This window comes from Schistocerca nitens, chromosome 7 (genome assembly GCF_023898315.1).
Source record: "Schistocerca nitens isolate TAMUIC-IGC-003100 chromosome 7, iqSchNite1.1, whole genome shotgun sequence".
NCBI lineage: Eukaryota > Metazoa > Arthropoda > Insecta > Orthoptera > Acrididae > Schistocerca > Schistocerca nitens.
The window spans coordinates 86,511,074-86,530,948 of record NC_064620.1 but is presented as its reverse complement, the minus strand read 5'-3'; the positions used below and the strand labels follow the sequence as shown (position 1 = coordinate 86,530,948).

At 42.5% G+C, this 19,875-nt stretch overlaps 1 non-coding gene across 1 annotated transcript; it reads right to left on the bottom strand.

Moving 5' to 3' along the window:
- Positions 1 to 19,385: 19,385 nt before the first annotated feature.
- Positions 19,386 to 19,469, bottom strand: Trnas-gga (transfer RNA serine (anticodon GGA)). Its single transcript is given in 2 exon segments — positions 19,386 to 19,420; positions 19,430 to 19,469. It is a non-coding gene; the product is annotated as a tRNA-Ser (tRNA).
- Between the last annotated feature and the right edge of the window lie 406 nt (positions 19,470 to 19,875).

Here is a 19,875-nt window from a genome sequence, read left to right as displayed (position 1 = left end):
GTGATCCACATGAGTTCCAAAAGAAATCCGTTGGAATTCGATTACTCGATAAATAGTATAATTCTCAAGGCTGTCAATTCAATTAAGTACCTGGGTGTTATAATTACGAACAACTTCAGTTGGAAAGACCACATAGATAATATTGTGGGGAAGGCGAGCCAAAGGTTGCGTTTCATTGGCAGGACACTTAGAAGATGCAACAAGTCCACTAAAGAGACAGCTTACACTACACTCGTTCGTCCTCTGTTAGAATATTTCTGCGCGGTGTGGGATCCTTACCAGGTGGGATTGACGGAGGACATCGAAATGGTGCAAAAAAGGGCAGCTCATTTTGTATTATCACGTAATAGGGGAGAGAGTGTGGCAGATATGATACGCGAGTTGGGATGGAAGTCATTAAAGCAAAGACGTTTTCCGTCGCGGCGAGCTCTATTTACGAAATTTCAGTCACCATCTTTCTCTTCCGAATGCGAAAATATTTTGTTGAGCCCAACCTACATAGGTAGGAATGATCATCAAAATAAAATAAGAGAAATCAGACCTTGAACAGAAAGATTTAGGTGTTCGTTTTTCCCGCGCGCTGTTCGGGAGTGGAATGGTAGAGAGATAGTATGATTGTGGTTCGATGAACCCTCTGCCAAGCACTTAAATGTGAATTGCAGAGTAATCATGTAGATGTAGATGTAGATGAAGATGAACTCTTTGTATCACGGATGGTATCTCATAACCTCACTTTCACCGTTCGGTACTCGACCATGCGAACATCACCATTCGACGGTAACGTCGCTTTCCCCGTTATCTTGACGGTCAGTGTTAACCGGCATCAATCCTGTTCCACTAATGCCCCTGCTCGACGGATGGCACTCTCGCATGTAGCAGGCTCGTAAGAATACGAACTGGATGTGTGGGGGGAAAGAAACCGGAGAAGCGCTTCGCACCAAAGCAATCATCTAAGTGTGTACCACAGTCGTGCGAGAGACGAGTAAAATCGGTGACTAGTTGGGCGCGTGCTCCTGTTACGGGAGCGTAGGCTGCGGGATGAGGATAGGCCGGACGCAGCAGCCGGCGCCCGTGGCGCGTGCTCGCGAGCGACGCCGGTGTCGCCATGTTGGGCGCTGGCGGGCGCGATCGATGGCAGCGCTCGCGGCGACGCCCGCAATCCCAGCGCGTAGCGGCGCGTCCCGACGCCGGCCGGCGCCGACGCCCCGAGCCCCCCAGGCTGCCGCCCCGGGGCGCCGTGCGGACGCTACACTCTGCCGCTGCTGCGCCCGCTCACCCCATCTACATCTACTGTACACTCCGCACGGTGGACTACACGTCGTACAAATACACTGACGGAAAAAATCGCAGCTCCAAAAGATAATTAATATTGAGTAATGAAATTTCAGGAATACGAGGCGTGTTTTTTAAGTAAGTACCGTTGTGAAATAAAAAAAAGACGTGCTAAGACATCTCAATAATTTTATTTTTACATGAAAGCCTGTACCTTAATCTACTTTTCTACATAATTTCCGTCAATAATGAGGCACTTGTCATAACGTTGTGCCAGTTTTTGAATACTCTCCCCATAGAAGTCTGCCACCTGACTTGTTAACCACTAGCCGAGCGGTCTAGGGCGCTGCAGTCATGGACTGTGGGGCTGGTCCCAGCGGAGGTTCGAGTCCTCCCTCGGGCATGGGCGTGTGTGTTTGTCCTTAGGATAATTTAGGTTGCGTAGTTTGTAAGCTTAGGGACTGATGACCTTAGCAGTTAAGGACCATAAGATGTCACGCACAGCTGGCCGCGGTGGTCTAGCGGTTCTAGGCAGTCAGTCCGGAACGGCGCGACTGCTACGGTCGCAGGTTCGAATCCTACCTCGGGCATGGATGTGTGTGATGTCCTTAGGTTAGTTAGGTTTAAGTAGTTCTACGTCTAGGGGACTGATGACCTCAGATATTAAGTCCCATAGTGCTCAGAGCCATTTGAACCATTTCACACACGTTTGAACATTTTTTTGTTAAACACTGCATCACCACTGTTTTGACTTAGTCATCGTCTTGAAGACGCTGACCGCTATAACGGACCTTTTACGTTGGGATAAATTTATTTTATTTTTTGTTAGATGTCGTCGTTAAAAAGCTGAATAAATTGTAATTAGGAATAATTTAATTAAGCAGAGTAGAGAAGATACTCAAAGAGATGTTCATTGGGCGGACATTGTCGTAATGTAACGTCATTGCGTTGTTCGGTTGTTAAAACAAGTCGTTTGTGTTCCGTTCTGCTGTTCGGTCGTGAGCGTATCTGAAAGGAATTAATTTGGGGACTAGAATAAACTTTCACGTAATAGTTACGATTCGATATTCCGACAAAATGGGTTAACGTCAGTGTTCATTTGAATTGTGGGCGATAGTATTAGTTTTGACAGATACGTGAAAAGGGATGTAACGGAAGTTGTTCGCATATCTTCCTTGAACGTGACTTTTTATTTAATTAACAATTGCGGACTCATTAAAAACTATTATCTCATGATTAGGATCAATCCCTCTTTCCTCCTAGATAATGATCATTCATTAACATTTACGTCATAAGAAAAAGTGATGTTAAATCACAATTACGTGTTATTCGGTTAGTGTGGAACCGACGTAATATCTCTGAAATGACATTGATATATAATTTGTATTAAATACTGAACTGAGATAGGAAGTAAATTGAAATTAGTGAGCATTTGATACTGAGACTATAGAAGCAGACGCGCTTAAGGTTTCTCTTCTCTAAAATGGCAAAATAGGTACGAACTTTAACTCAATAGTCGACATCATGTATTGCAAAGACATTAGCATTTCATACTTATTTTGACGACGCGCTGTTAAACAAAGGAACGTTGAGTCTCTGTACGAGTAATAAAATTAAGTCTAAAAAACATAATTAATAACGGCGAACTCCGCTTTAACAAACTGTATTGCGTGTCGTCATCGGGCAATAACTGCTCAACCCTGTAGACTTGTGTGGTGAAATTAGAAGTCGGGCATATAAAACAAACTTAAAAATCCATTCAAGCTACAGTGGAGTCGACACAACACGACGTGGGCAGTTATACCGCCCAGGTATTTCTTCAAGCGCAGGAACAGGTGGTAGTCACTGGGCGCAAGATCGGAGCTGTACGGAGGATGATGTAGTTTCCCATCGAAAAGGTGTGATGAGATCTTTGGTCTGAATCGCCACACGCGGACGGGCATTGTCTTGCAGCAAAACGATGCCCTTGCTCAACTTCCATGGACTGTTGCTTTGATTCTGGTGTGACGTAGGCCACCCATGTTTCATCGCCCGTAACAATTTGGCTTAGGAAATCATCACCGTCGTTGTGGTACCGCTCAAGGAAAGTCAATGCACTGTTTTGTGCACAGCCGTCAACATTTTCGGTACCCAACGTGCGCAAAATTTTCGGTAATTCAAGTCCCATACAAAACACTACGAGAAACATTAGCAAAGTCATCCCGCAAGGAGGAAATCGTAAAGCGTCTGTTTTCTCTCACCTTATTGTCCACTTCCTGCACCAAAATTTCATTAACGACCGAAGGACGCCCACTCCGTTGTTTTGTGAAGCCATCTTTAAATGCTCTCACCCACTTTCTTACCATTCCATCACTCATAATGTTTTCTCCGTAAACTGCATAGATCTCACGATGAATATCGATCGCTTTTAGGCCTTTAGCACTACGAAATCTTATAACAGCCGGCACTTCACAGTCGGCGGGACTTAGGATTATCGGAGGCATCTTTAACGCTCAGTACACAACGTAAACAAGGAAGAATCAGACTGTAATGGCGTCAGTGCATAGATTAAGGTACAGGCTTTCATGTAAAAATAAAATTATTGAGATATCTTAGCACGTCTTTTTTTTAATTTCAAAGCGGTACTTACTTAAAAAAACACGCCTCGTACATACAGGGGGCAAGATAATGTGAACAGTGTTGGGATGGTTGCGTTCGACGGTCAACAACGCAGGTAAGCAGCGTATCACGTTGGACTGTGCATGCTCAGTGCGGACTAGGCATCAGTGCAGGTTGTTTACGAGTAGTGCGCACTTCGTATTTGCATTCAGAGGCCGAGGTCGACGTGCAATGAGAGACCTAAGAGAGTTCCAAAGACTGCAGACGGGGGGATGGGGGGGAGTCTGATTAGCTGGAGCATCAGTAACCAAGATAGCCAACTTATCGAATGTTTCAAGAGTATGAGTATCTGTTTTAACAGTCATGACAGCCTACGCAAAATATGGAAAGACATCATCGTGTAAACGTGACAGTGGGCGCAAGTCAAAACTAAATGACAGAGATCGACACGAATTGTGTCAAAGCAACACAGAACTACGGCGGCTAAAGTGACTGAGAGCTCAATAGATATCTTCGAGATCCCGTATCCATCGACACTGTCCGGCGAGAACTCAATAAATCGAATATTCATGGACGAGCTGCTATACCGAAACCATTAGTGATGACATCCAACCCAAAGAAAGGTAAAGCACGGTGTCAGGAACATAAATCCTAGACGGCTGATCAGTGGAAACACATCGTATGGTCCCACGAATCAACGTTTACGTTATTTCCAACATCGATTCCCGGGTTCGATTCCCGGCGGGGTCAGGGATTTTCTCTGCCTCGTGATGGCTGGGTGTTGTGTGATGTCCTTAGATTAGTTAGGTTTAAGTAGTTCTAAGTTCTAGGGGACTGATGACCATAGATGTTAAGTCCCATAGTGCTCAGAGCCATTTGAACCATTTTTTTCCAACATCGAGCCGGGTTTACGTCTGGAAAACGTCGAAAGAAGCCTACAGTCCTGACTGATTGAGTCCAACGGTTAAGCATGGAGGTGGAAGTGTGTTGGTGTGGGCAGCCATATCATGGTATTCTGCTGGTCCCATCATTACTCTCAAAGGCCGTGTTACAGCCAACGATTTTAGGTGATCCGGTGCACCCCATGATTCAAATGTTGTTCCCCCAACAATGCTGTCATATTTCAGGACGATAATGCACCACTCACACAGCCACATCTACATCTACATCCACTCTGCTACTCACAATAAAGTGCCTGGCAGAGAGTTCAACGAACCACCTTCAAGCTGTCTCTCTACCGTTGCACTCTCGAACGGCAAGCGGGAAAAACGAGCACTCAAATTTTTCTGTGCGAGCCCTGATTTCTCTTATTTTATCGTGATGATCATTTCTCTCTGTGTAGGTGGGTGGCAACAGAATGTTTTCGCAATCGGAGGAGAAAGCTGGTGATTGAAATTTCATGAGAAGATCCCGTCGCAACGAAAAACGCCTTTGTTATAATGACTGCCACTCCAATTCATGTATCATGTCTGTGACACTATCTCCCCTATTTCGCGATAATACAAAACGATCTGCCCTTCTTTGTACTTTTTCGATGTCATCCGTCAGTCCAACCTGATGCGGATCCCACACTGCACAGCAATACTCCAGAATAGAGCGGACAGGCGTGGTGTAAGCAGTCTCTTTAGTAGACCTGTTGCCAGGACAGTACAATTGTTGCATGAGGAGCATGCAACTGAACTGCAGCGTGTTCGCTGGCCAGCACAATCCGCGGACTTGAACATTATCGAACCCTCGTTGGCGGTATTGGAGCGCAGACTCCAGGGCAGATTTCCACCTCCCTCGTCACTATAGGAGTTAGAAGAGGTTATGATCGAAGATTATATGCCAGTATTCCAAGAAGAATCGCAGCTGTATTACGGGCAAATGGGGTCCACACCCTCATTAATAAACCATTCTCAAGTAAGTACAGATGTTCAAATTATTTTGCCTATTCCCCTGTATGTCTCGGTAACCAATTTAAATGATTAATATTGCAAGATCACAGATTAATATGAGCAAGAGATAAGACATTGCAAATGTGAAATGCTTGTACATTAATTGCAGGTATAACCGCCAGAATGTTGCATGAAAGCACGCAAACATGCATGCATTACGTTGCACATGTGCCGGACGTCAGTTTTTTCCATGCCTGATTCACTTGGTCGGTCAATACAGGGACCGTTAATGCTATTTGTGGATGACTCTGAAGTTGTCGTCCGATGATGTCCCATATGTGGTCGTTTCGAGACAGACCTAGCGATCTGCTAGGCCAAGGCAACAAGTCGACATTCTGTAGAACTTGTTGCGTTGCAACACCGATATGTAGGTGAGCCTTACCTACTGGACAACACCCCCTGGAATGCTTGAGCGGCAGCACAACAGGTCGCATCACCATACTGACCTACAGTCTGGGTGCGTGGGTTGACCACGAGGGTGCTCCTGCTACCATACGAAGCAGCCACCTAGGCCATAATTCCAAGCGTAGGCCCAGTGTGCCCAGTACGAAGACAGGTTCATTATAGGCCCTCAACCGGTCGCTGTCTAACCAAAAAACGGCCATCACTGGCGCCGAGGCCGAACCAGCTTTCATCAGAAACGAGCCAGCTGCTGCTGAAACTATTGCTGCAGATGCAGTACGATGGGCCAGAGCCATACGCCGAACATAATGGTCATCCCTCTCGGTAGTTCCATTTGGGCGTCCGGAGCCAGGACTTCTTGCGACCCTAAGTTCTTTTAACCACCACTGCCAGTAACCATGTAGAGTGGCTACATTGATGCCGTCTTTTTCCAGTATCACAGAAGGAACAACTAGCTTCTCGTAACCCTATTACGCGACCTCATTCAAAATCAGGTGCTGATAATGGCGTCTTTGTTGCCTTAAGGGGCTCCGGAACGCCCTATACTTCCAATGTTAAAATAACGCTTATAAATTACATCTTTCCTCACAAAGTATTTGAGGTAGGAAGTTGAACTTTTTACAGATTATTTATTGGAATATGGGCTACAACTTAACACAGCGATTTTACAAAATTTTAGTTCAGTTATTAAAGATGATTTTTTTTCAATTGTAATGAAAATTCACAACATTTTTTTGCAATTTTTTATTTATATATTCAAAAATATACAGTTTTTTGGAAAAATGCTGTGTTAAATTATGCAGAAGGTACTGTGTAACATTTACTGAAAGTTTGAAACAAATATGTTTGGAATATCCTTAGAAAACATGTAATTAGTATGAGAAAATAAAAGTTTTGGGAATCGAGCGACAAAGCTTGGATTAGCTTTTTAGTGCATTCCAGGTCCATATGATGGATTATCTTCATCCTCTGCAAACTCCTCCTCCAGCTTCCTCTTGTTCCTCCTCCTGTTTACTCTTGCTTGTATTTCTAGACTCTTTACAGCCCTGTCTGCAGCCCGAAGGCGTTCCTTGTCTAAAGCAAGCATCGCTCGTACCGTGTTAGAACCTATCTTCATTCCCATATTTCTAAATACCTTGCACCTTACAATGTTGCCATCATTGAAAGTCGCAACAGCATCATACACACCAAAGTGAAGTGTTTCTATTCCAACAAATACAGTCTTGGGGATTCTCGACCATATAACATTATTTACACTTTCATTGGGGTTTTGAGTTTTTCCGTGAATACACTTTTTCAACAGTTCAGGTGCTGCTAAGTCTCTGAAAATAGGTTTTATCACCTCCATTATTGCATGAGGCAGACTATGCTTATGAGTGTACACTTCACCAGTTAGCAATCCTTTGTTATATTTACACCAACTGTCTTCTTCTTTGGGACACAAGCTATGTTGGGGATTTTCATCGTCTTTATTGTTTACAGTAATAACACATATCTTTGGCTTTCCAACATTTCTCCTTTTCTTAAAAGCCTTCAGAGGATTTCTAATAACTTTACTTTTACTCATTATTATACTTCAACAAAACAGAGACTCAAGAAACAGAATTAATTACGAATATTTTCGAGATAACGACAGAGTAAATAAACATGAAACAATCGACAATCACACCAGCGATATATATTGAACCATCACAGGTTAGCCACAACACATACTTTATCTCACATCACTAAAATGTACCTGATGAACACGGACGTTAATAATAACACCATTTGACAGCAGTTTAACAGCGCCACAGTGGGTCACGCCCATGTAGAACACATTTCAAAAAAAAATTAAAAATAGTTGTAGTCTTCGGAATTGAATAAATTATATATCTATTAAAAGGTAATAGTCTGCAGATTCAGAAAACGCAAAAAAATAAAAATTGAACTTTTCATGATTTTGAGCCTTTCCGGAGCCCCTTAAAGGCATTCTTGACTAATATCAGTTAACTATGTCCAATCTCAAATGTAAGTAACGCCGTGGCCGAGCGGGTCTAGGCGCTTCAGTCCTGAACCGCGCTGCTGCTACGGTCGGAGGTTCGAATCCAACCTCGGGCATGGATCTGTGTGATATCCTTAGGTTAGTTAGGTTTAAGTAGTTCTAAGTCTAGGGGACTGATGACCTCAGATGTTAAGTCCCATAGTGCTCAGAGCCATTTTGAACTAACGCCCTCGAACGTTACAGCGTCTATTTGAAGCAAACCTGATTTCCTACCTCCATGTAGTGCTACTAGCGCCACTATTATGCTATTGGCGCAGAATTTCAATACACTTCGTCTTCCACATGTAGAAACACGCCCGCCAGCATTCGTTTATGTCGCATAACTCCTTCTTTAAGGTGTCATTTTTTCCGTCAGTGTATTATCTACTTAAAGGTGACAGTGAAGATGTATGCACGTCACTGCATGAAATTAGCTAATTCTTATCATTTGCAGAGCGTTGATAACAAATATCCCAATAAAATTGAAATATAGCCAGGTTTTCGTTTGAAAAACTTTTGAAGCAACTCGACGCCTTGCACTCCGTACTAATATTAATGTAAAAACGCTACTATCAAAGCTATGGGCAAGTTCTTGATAGATTTACATTAGATTTTTACACTATTCTCTGATAAATATTCAGACCGAAATACACCATACATTTTTTTTAAACAGCGATGTACAGATTTTCTGTCACGAGAAAGATGATGATGTGCTGTAAAAATTTTTCTTTCTCCCAGTCCGTTTTAACTACGATAGCGGGGAATTTAAACCGTTAGAAAAATTCATTTTCCCATATACACTATTTGATCAAAAGTATCCGGACAAACCAAAAAACATACGTTTTCATATTAGGTGCATTGTGCTGCCACCTACTGCCAGGTATTCCACATCAGCGACCTCAGTAGTCATTAGAAATCGTGAGAGAGCAGAATGGGGCGCTCCACGGAACTCACGGACTTCGAACGTCATCAGGTGACTGGGTGTCACTTGTGTCATATGTCTGTACGCGAGATTTCCATACTCCTAAACATCCCTAGGTCCACTGTTTTCGATGGGATAGTGAATTGGAAACCTGAATGGGCACGTACAGCACAAAAGCGTACAGGCCGACCTCGTCTGTTGACTGACAGAGACCGCCGACAGTTGAGGAAGGTCGTAATGTGTAATATGCAGACATCTATCCAGACCATTACACAGGAATTCAAAACTACAACAGGATCAGTTGCAAGTACTATGACAGTGAAAGGTCTCTGTTGGATTCCTTTCATGTTTAATTTCTTAAATCTGATGTCATTTATGGAGTAAATTCCTCTCCTAAATTTACTGTGGCGTTTCTGACTATCTGGGAGGAGACTGAGTAGTGGAACGTGTTACTTTTACACGTAAACAAGAACGATCTGTCACACTACTACACTTTAAAATACAGTTAATATGTAATTCATGTCACACAGTCTCATACGGAACCTACATCCGCTTTCTGTTATATACTATATATGATAAGATACTGTCATCCCCCTTCCCTTCTGTGTGAGAGGATGAATGATCAAATGTGTTTGTAGTTGCATGCTTGAGGGTAGCAGACAAGGCTGTCTGCTAGAGAACAGTAGGACCAACGTCGGAACAGGTAGCTACGGTTCCTAAAAGCAAAGAGGTTTCTATTCTTAGTATGGTCCGGTCCGTCCCTTGTCATGTTGGTATAGGAAGCTGCCCCTCTGGCCCCTTCCATTTGTCTTTGTGAGCCACTCTGAGGGAGCACGCTGAGCAGTAGCACAGTTGCAGTCCAGTTGGAGAGTGGCAGTCTAGCAGTAGGCAGTTGCAGTCTGGCGGTGGCGAGCGTCTGAAATGGTAAGATCTCCGGCTAAGCGAGTGTCTGCTAAGTCCGTAGGACAATGGATTTGTTAAGTTCAACCTAACTGAGAATTTAATCACTTTTATTTCGGGTTAGCTCTAAAATATCTAAGGTTATCTTAAATTGCAGCGTAGTGTAATTCTCGTGTGAAGTTCATATTATTTTCCGGTTGTTGCTTTGTTACTACTTTATGAGTAAAGTGGAACCACGTGTTGGTCAGTAACTCTAACTAAGATCAATCTTAAAAGCGAATGCTTGTGTGATTATAACGTCTCGTCTTGATAATATTTTCAATATAGCAACTTTTCTTTATGTTCAACCCACGTGGGGTGTACTTTGTGAGACCAGTAACACGTGCTTATATAACTGTTTGACCCGTCAGGTTAACAGTAAGACGTTAGTAACCAGTTCGAGGTTTTTCTTTTGTAATTTGCTTTTCGATCTAATTTATTTTAATTATCAGAATTATTGTGGAGTTATACGCTTTGTGTAAACCAAGTTGACCACGTGAAGCATGTGGTGTAATTCAAAGTAGCCCTCAGCTATTCTTCTTGGGAAGATTTCACAAAGAGTTAATATGAATTTAGTATACCAGTGTGTGGTAATTACATGACGGACAGGATTGTGCTACGAACGTAATTTCTTTGACTGAAAATTTGAATCTGTTGGTTGTGGTTAACTTTCTCTTGCATGTGTTTCAATGTTCTTTGTGTGTTGTTTTATGAATGCAGTGTTGTATCCAGTCTCCCAATCTTGGCTCCATATTTTATGTGTTCCGTAAGATTCCAATCTCACATTTTCACAATCGTAAATAAGGCACCAGCTCAGTTATAACTCACGTATAATATGCTGAAATTTCAATGAACAATCTTAAAATAAATTTGCAAATATAAACTGATTTCTTTCTTTTTATTTAAATTCTCCTTTTATATAGATATATTACCGGTTGTTGTATGACTGTAAAAGATTATAATCAATGTTAGTCTGATTGGTAATGTGGTAAACCTAGACTAGTTACCTGCTGAAACAGTTGCCCAGTAAACGCACGGTTAACCTCCCCAGACAGCGCACGGCTTCTAACCCGCTTTTATTCTACTATTAGCACCCGATTTCAGCATAGCAAATTCGTGTAGCAACATTACAACAGTTAGGTGGGAGGTGAGAAAAATGGGATTTCATTGGCCGAGTGGCTACTAATAAGCCACACATCAAGCCGGTAAATGCCAAACGACGCCTCGCTTAGTGTAAGGAGCGTACACATTGGATGATTGAACAGTGGACAAACGTTGTGTGGAGCGACAAATTACCGTACATAATATGGCGATCCGATGGCAGGGTGTGGGTTGGCGAATGCCGGGTGAACGTCATCACCTGCAAACGTGTGTAGAGCCAGCAGTAGAATTCTCAGGTGGTGGTGTTATGGTGTGGTCTTGTTTTTGATGGAGGGGGCTTGCACCCCTTGTTGTTTTGGAGGCAGTATCACGGCACTGGCTTGCATTGATATTTTAAGCACCTTCCTGCTTCCCACTGTTGAAAAGCAATTCAGGGATGGCGATTCCATCTTTCAACAGGGTCGAGCACGTGTTCACTATAAGCGGCCTGTGGCGGAGTGGTTACACGACAGTAACATCCCTGTAATGGACTGGCCTGCACAGACTCCTGACGTGAATCCTATAGAACACCTTCGGGATGTTTTGGAACGCCGACATCGTGCAGGGCTTCACAGACCGACATTGATACCTCTCTTCAGTGCAGCACTCCGTGAAGAATGAGCTGCCATTCCCCAAGAAACCTTCAAGGACCTGATTGAACGGCCGGCCTGAGTGGCCGAGCGGTTCTAGGCGCTACAGTCTGGAACCGCGCGACCGCTACGGTCGCAGGTTCGAATCCTGCCTCGGGCATGGATATGTGTGATGTCGTTAGGTTAGTTAGGTTTAAGTAGGTCTAAGTTCCAGGGGACTGATGACCCCCAGAAGTTAAGTCCCATAGTGCTCGGAGCCATTTTGAACCTGACTGAACGAATGCCTGCGAGAGTGGAAGCTGTCATGAAGGCTAAGGGTGGGCCAACACCATATTGAATTCCAGCATTACCGATGGAGGGCGCGACCAACTTGTAAGTCATTTTCAGCCATATGTCCAGATACTTTTGCTCACATAGTGTATATTATTTCTCTGTGTATACAATTCCAACAAAATCTGTAGGCCTATACAACATTGCGCTGTTACGTTCCTTCCTCGCAGTCGATGTCAACAGAAACACTATTCGTTAGGGAAGTTATATTTATGGATTTTCGGCTTTGATTAAAATACTACTGAGCAACCTGAAACTTCCGGAACTTTGTAATGCGTTTGAAATAAAATAAAAAAAGTTATTGTTGAAAAAGTAATAGGAGAACATTAAAAATACCAATCAGTCGATATTGTACTCACCAATGAAGGCGCAGTTCAGCATCCACAAGGATTGCTAAATTCACGGAATACAGTTGGCTTTGCGACACACAGTTTGAGCCTCACAGTCGCCATGTGTGCAATACTTCTAAGCAACCTGACGTCTTCGAAACTGCGTGATAGTACCTCATTGTAGATTAAAGCAATGTGAAGCAATATTTTTGAAGCTGCTATCCTCAAACTTTCCACATTTTGGGAGGTCGCTCAGGTACCCTGTGTGCCAATAATCCCAACCGATTTACTTATTCATTTTAAGCGACTTTTTCAGTTCCTAATAATAACAGTAAGCAAAGCTGAAGGTCAAACATTCAAATATGTTGCAATCGATTTATGGTTGGTTGATTTGGGGGAGGAGACGAAACAACGAAGTCATCGGTCCCATTGGATGAGAGAAGCATTGACAAGGAAATCGGCCGTGACCTTCCAAAGGAACCATCCCGCCATTTGCCTGGAGTGATTTAGGGAACTCACGGAAAACCTAAATCAGGATGGCCGGACGCGGTATTGAACCGTCGTTCTCCCGAAGTGAGTCCAGTCTACGAACCGCTGCGCCACTTCGATCGGTATCGATTTACAACCAGAATATTTTTTCACGTAGTCAGTTGTATTTTGCCCTTTCACGAACCGGTAGTTCAGAAGACCAGTTCGTACTCTCACCACACAGAATTCAATAAACTAGAGATGTTGAATATTCTAAAGATCTGTAATTAAACTGCATACGAAAAACTTTTTAAAAATACGTTAAAAACAGTAAATGCAAAAATATTAAAACAAGCGAGTCTTTTTCATTTGTATTCTATATTATTTATTACAGTTTTCAGTTCTATACCTTGAAAGTTGTCGAAGTTACAACGAGAAGCCGACATCCGTGTCCTGACATAACTCCCACGAATGGTTCAGATTGTGGTGTAGGATATCCAGTTTCCATAAATATTCAACAGTTACGAAGCTGCTTACAAGTTACTTGTTCGTCGTACCTGAGAATATTGCTCAAATTTATGGAACCCATAGCTGATAAGAGTAACAGAACATACCTCGGCTACACAGAGAGGGGTGGCACGAATGGTCACAGCCTTATTTGATTCACGGGAGAGAGACACGGAAACGCTGAAGAGCTTGACGTAGCAAACTCTTGAAGATAAACGCAAATTCTCCCGCAAAAGATTGCATACAAACTCTCCAAACTGCTCTATCCTGTGCAAGTCTCTTCATCTCCGAGTAACTACTGCAACCCACATCCTTCTGAATCTGCTTACTGTATTCATCTCTTTTCCTCCCTCCACGGTTTTTACCCCCTACACTTTCCTCCAGTACCAAATTGGTGATTCCTTGGTGTCTCAGAATGTGTCCTATCAAGCGATCCCTTCTTTTGATCAAGTTATGCCACAAATCTCATGTCTCCCCAGTTCTGTCCAGTACTTCATTAGCTACGTGATCGACCCATCTAATCTTCATCAGTCTTCTGTAGCACAACATTTCAAAGCCTTCTATACTCTTCTTGTCTATACTGTTTATCGTCGATCTTTCACTTCCTTTCTAAAAGCAAATTTTTATCCTCAGGTCAAGTTATGAAACGTCCCCTTTTGAACAATTATACAGGACTGTGCTTAACCTGACACACAATATTTTTAGCGCAACACAATCTGACTTTCGGAAATCCCTACAAAAGAATGGCCCTGACTAACATTGACCTAGGCATTTCACAAATCGCTTACCCCACAAAAATCTTGGTTACTTGAACTACTGCAATACAGCGAGCGCCACTACTGCCAGCTAAATAAAAGATTCAAACTATGGAAGGCACTAACTACTGATAGGGATAGTTAGCAAATGAAAGATTTTAATAGAGAACAAACAATGTATTTACCTTAATAGTCATAATATATATAGCAGTTCATGACAAATTACAAAACTCCGCCATCTCTCTCCCCACATCCACCACTGCTGGCGGCTCACCTCCAACTGCGCAACGCTACGCGCTGTTCACAGCCAGCTGCCTAACACTACAATGGCGAGTATTACAACAATGCAAACCAGCCACAGACTGCTCACAGCACAGCCAGTGATTCTCACACAGACCGCTACGTAACGTTGCCAATAAGAAAACATAAACAGCCTACTTACAAAGTATACATGAATCTTGACCGCATTTTAAGTCAACTGATGTTACACGCTAAAACATTGTACCATACAACGTCCGTCTTTCTCTAAAATCAGACCTTTTCGTCCACCACAGACTCCTTCGCATCCATCCACCTACCCCTTATTCTGTCCTCTGCCATAAGCCAGCACAGAACTCCGTTGTCACAGACCCCACGACTTTTTCGCTGCTAGTTTTTGGACCGTACTCCAGACGTAACACTTCTGCGAGTCGGCAGTGCACTCTGGTTAGCAGCTATTATTGCTCCATCAGTGAAAACCACATCACCGGTCCTCGCATACGAGTACATCTTTCACAGGTCACTGGATTAGATAACGTCGATCCGTGACGATTCTCACCATGTATACGTCAGGAGACGTCGGAAGACGACCTAGTTGAGGGTAGGAAGCAATTAGAAAACATGCAAGATTAGCATACTGTAAACAAGTTATGTAAGGACCGTAACGCTTGCAAGGGTCAAGCATTAGCTGATGTCGAATGGCTGACTATTATCGTCCCACATCTAGCTGCAAACGTTCTATGTGAACAATAAACAAACACGTCGACCGAAGTGATGAAGCAGCAGCAGTTTCATATCTGCGTTATCATCGAATGCCAGATCATTATCCACTGACCATATCTGCGTTACCTGTAGGAATGATTTGACGTGAGCGTGTACGGTGCTGTCTGTTTCCAGATGCACATCGACGGCTTGTATAACGTGCTCGACGTCAAATTCCTGCTGTTCCGAATGCAAAAGGATCATACGTTATTTGATGAGTGAATACAGCGTTTTGGCTGATGAATGTTATTCGTAAAATAATGTATATTCCCTGTGTTCTGAACCAATAAACAATATTAAAAGGTGTATTTCTAGATTCCATTCAATATACTATTCTGATGACACGTATTTATGCAGCTCAGTACTCACGGATGCCCGACACTGCTTATCCTTCTCCACATTTTTGTTGCTAATCGTTTCCAGACCTTGTCCTTACTCCTTATAATTAAACTCGTTGAGCTTTGCAGCTCCGCGACGCCTCAATTTCCACTTTCACTTCATTAAGAAAGCTCCCTGAAGGAGGATTATCATGTCGTTCGAGAGAGATTTGTAATCTGCCCATTTGTCGCCAAATTATAACTAGAGTTTCTTTTTGTTGTTAGCTTTACGAAACGATCAACGTCTTTTAGTCTTAGAACGTTTACTTAGCATTATTTTCCTTAAGATTTTTCCATGAAAATCTGGAATTAAGAGCGAGGAGTGACTTGTAGAAGCAACTATTTCCTTCAGTACTATAAATGAAATTTTTTCTCTCCACTTGTAAGTACAACAATATCAGAAATTGAGTCAGCCTTGATGCAAAACACCTTGTTATTTGTTTACTTGATTATTTCCCAAATTAGTTTCGGCGACAAATATCACCATCATGTGTTTTTTTAAAAATCTAAAACGAGCAGAAAATAGCATAGTTATACAAACACAGAGACAGATTAACACGTTTGTACTATTCGTTATTTTTGAAATATAGTTTTCTATGGATACTTTCATACTACCTTCTTTATTGTATGTTATAGTATGATTTTGAGAATTATTGTCGCTGTTTACGACATATTTTCAGTGCTTTTTTCTGTTGCCATTTTTTCTCAACGAACATCATGTCATCTTCAACTGCTGTGAGCGGCTGTTAGTATACAAAATACTAGTAGGTGAATTTCGTATGTCAGCATTATATACTTGGGGTTGCGGTACTGTTGTGGAAGCCAGTTTTGGTTTGTACTGGGCTGTTAGTTATTCGTGTACTCACGTTCGTTGGATGGTATGTAGCTAATTCTATACACAGAAAAACAAAACTTTCGCACTTTGTTTATGATCAAGAATATTACGCCATCTTGCTGTTCGCCTGTGTGGCGGGAGATGTATCGCATGTTGCGAGAAGGCTATGAAAACTGAAGCGTGATTTACGATGACTTCTGTTCCTCATTTATGTCTCTGTGGGTAATAGGGAAGTGGTTCTTTTGCGTGTGTGTGTTTTCTGTTCTGCGTCCTTGGTCAGTCCGCTCAGAGCGGTAAAGTGTGTGTTGTTGCAAAGGGGTGTGTTTTCGTTTATTACATTTTCCCCTTCGACTATAGCCTTTTGTATGTAGTAATTTTCTTCTATTGTTAGTTGTCGGCGTAGACAGTTGCTGGCCGAGCGGATCTAGGCGCTACAGTCTGGAACCGGCCTCGGGCATGGATGTGTGTGATGTCCTTAGGTTAGTTCTAGGGGACTGATGACCACAGCAGTTAAGTCCCATAGTACTCAGAGCCATTTGAACCATTTTGAGACAGTTGCTGTTTTTCAGAATGTGTAGATGGCTTTCGATATTAATGGGGTTACGGTTTTTCTGTGAAAGTATCCATAGAAAACTATATTTCAAAAAAACGAATAGTAAAAATGTAATAATGTGTCACTGTGGTTATATACCTAAGCTATTTTCTGCATGTTTTAGATTTTAAAGAACTACTGATGATGGTGATATTTTTCGCCGAAACTAGTTTGGGAAAATAAACAAGTAAACAAATAACAAGGTGTTTTGCATCAAGGCGGGCTCGATTTCTGATATAGTTGTTTTTTTATGCAAACACGGACCAAATGGAAGAGTTCCAAGATAAAGTTATTGTACCTGTAAGCAATTGTGAAGAAGCGTACGTAAATTAATGATGCCTGTAACAAATGCCTTAAAGCAATACGTAAGACAACCATCAAAATAATAGAAAACATTAAAATGTTGCCTCGAATACTATCCTGCCAAACTTGCCAGTCAGTAAGATTTTCATAAGATTTCAAAGTGTTGCAAAAGATTGGCAGCTTGCTGGAATACTCATAAATGTGAAATTGTGCACTTCACAAAAATAAAGAAAAACGTAGTATCCTACGAGTACAAAAACAATGAGGCTCATGTGACATCAGTCACCTCATACAAATGCTTGGGCGTAAGAGTTTTCCGGGATATGACATTTATCAAACGAAAAGCTGAGTCATAGGTAAATAATAAGAATTTTATTAAACAAAATGTACATCTCCTTGATTTCATTCGTGGTATAGTTCCCCCTAGAAAGACTAAAATGGTTGTTGATAGTGTTCAAATTATAATATCTGATGTTTTATAATGATTACAGTTGGTAAAATTAATGAAATTTCACATCAAAGATTAATGAGACTATGGCATTTAAGGTTACATTTGAGTTTCCTTTCACCAGTCTTTTGTTAAAGTGCTTAGTGGTTGAGTTCTGTTTTCACACTTCTCTAAATTATTTTAAGGGTATTGCTTGTTGCATAGTTTACAGATATGATCCTCCTTGGCGTTGTGACCCGATCTTTCCTGGCGTATCTTCCAATGTAAATCATAGGCGACGAAACGAGTATGCAGGTGGCGCTGTTGGAAGTTCGATCTTTTCCATGTATCTGTATCCACCGTTTCTGTTAACATGATTTCTTTCCATACTTCCGTTGCTTTCTGTCTCTCCTCAATGAACGGTTTTATATGCCTGTGTCTCTGGAAGATCGAAGAATCGTCTGAACTTCTGTGGAGGCAGATTCTTACGCTAATGTGCAGGAGTAGCGATTTCTTGTAAGTTTTGAGATTGAAAGAGCTCTTTCCAGGAGACTGTTTTACCATTCTCTAGTTTGCTGAGGTTTTTTTCCGTCAGATAGGTCCATGTTAGTTGAATACCGTATATGGCAGCTGGAATAACGTCCAACTCGAACAACGTTATCGTAGTTTGCAGTCACAGGTAAAGTAGGTAGGATACTAGGAAAATGCAGTCAGTCTACAAAGGGATTTCTTATGAAACACTCGTGCGATCAATCCCAGAAATTTGCTTAAGTTCATGGGAACCATATGAGATTGAACTAACAAAGGTAAATGTACGCATGAAGGAAGTTCCGCATGCCATGTCACTGACTGCGCGGCCGGCCGCGGTGGTCTAGCGGTTCTGGCGCTGCAGTCCGGAACCGCGGGACTGCTACAGTCGCAGGTTCGAATCCTGCCTCGGGCATGGGTGTGTGTGATGTCCTTAGGTTAGTTAGGTTTAAGTAGTTCTAAGTTCTAGGGGACTTATGACCTAAGATGTTGAGTCCCATAGTGCTCAGAGCCATTTGAACTGACTGCGCAGCCCCTCCCGCCGGAGGTTCGAGTCCTCCCTCGGTTTATTCTAAGTTAGTTTAAGTAGTGTGTAAGTCTAGGGATCGAGGACCTCTACAGTTTGGCCCCTTAAGAACTCGCACACATTTGAACTTTTTTTTTTTTAAGTTCCGCACGAATGGTCTCAGACTTTGTTTTAACCATGGGAGGGCTTCATGGAGGTGCTGGAAAAACTGAAATGTCCAAAGCTTGTTCAACAAAGCTACACGGCTCGATGGAATCCCGTCATTCTATACTGAATTTGCGACTGAGTTAGTCCCTCTTCTAACCATACTCTGTTATAGATCCATCAAACAAAAAAACCGTTCCCAGTTCTTGAAAAAAGCACAGGTCACACCTGTGTACAACGAGAGTAGTAGAAGTGTATCACGAAAGTACCGTCCAATATCCTTGGCATCGATTTGTTATAGAATGTTAGAACATGGTTCAAATGCCTCTGAGCACTATGGGACTTAACTGCTGAGGTCATCAGTCCCCTAGAACTTAGAACTGCTTAAGCCTAAGTAACCTAAGGACATCACACACATCCATGCCCGAGGCAGGATTCGAACCTGCGACCGCAGCGGTCGCGCGGTTCCAGACTGTAGCGCCTTGAACCACTCGGCCACCCGGCCGGCTCTTAGAACATGTTCTGAGTTTAAATGTAATGAGGTATTTTGGACAGAATGACCTCCTCGGTGGCCGAGCGGTTCTAGGCGCTACAGTCTGGAAACGCGCGACCGCTACGGTCGCAGGTTCGAATCCTGCCTCGGGCATGGATGTGTGTCATGTCCTTAGGTTGGTTAGGTTTAAGTAGTTCTAAGTTCTAGGGGACTGATGACCTCAGAAGTTAAGTCCCATAGTCCTCAGAGCCATTTGAACCATTTTTTGACCACCTCGTTGCGAACCAGCAAACACTGATCGTGTGAAACCCAACTCAGACTTTTTTCACATGACACGCTGAAAGCTTTGGATGAAGGCCGTTTGGTAGATTCAGTATTTCTTGATTTCCGAAACACATTTGACTCAGTACTACATCTA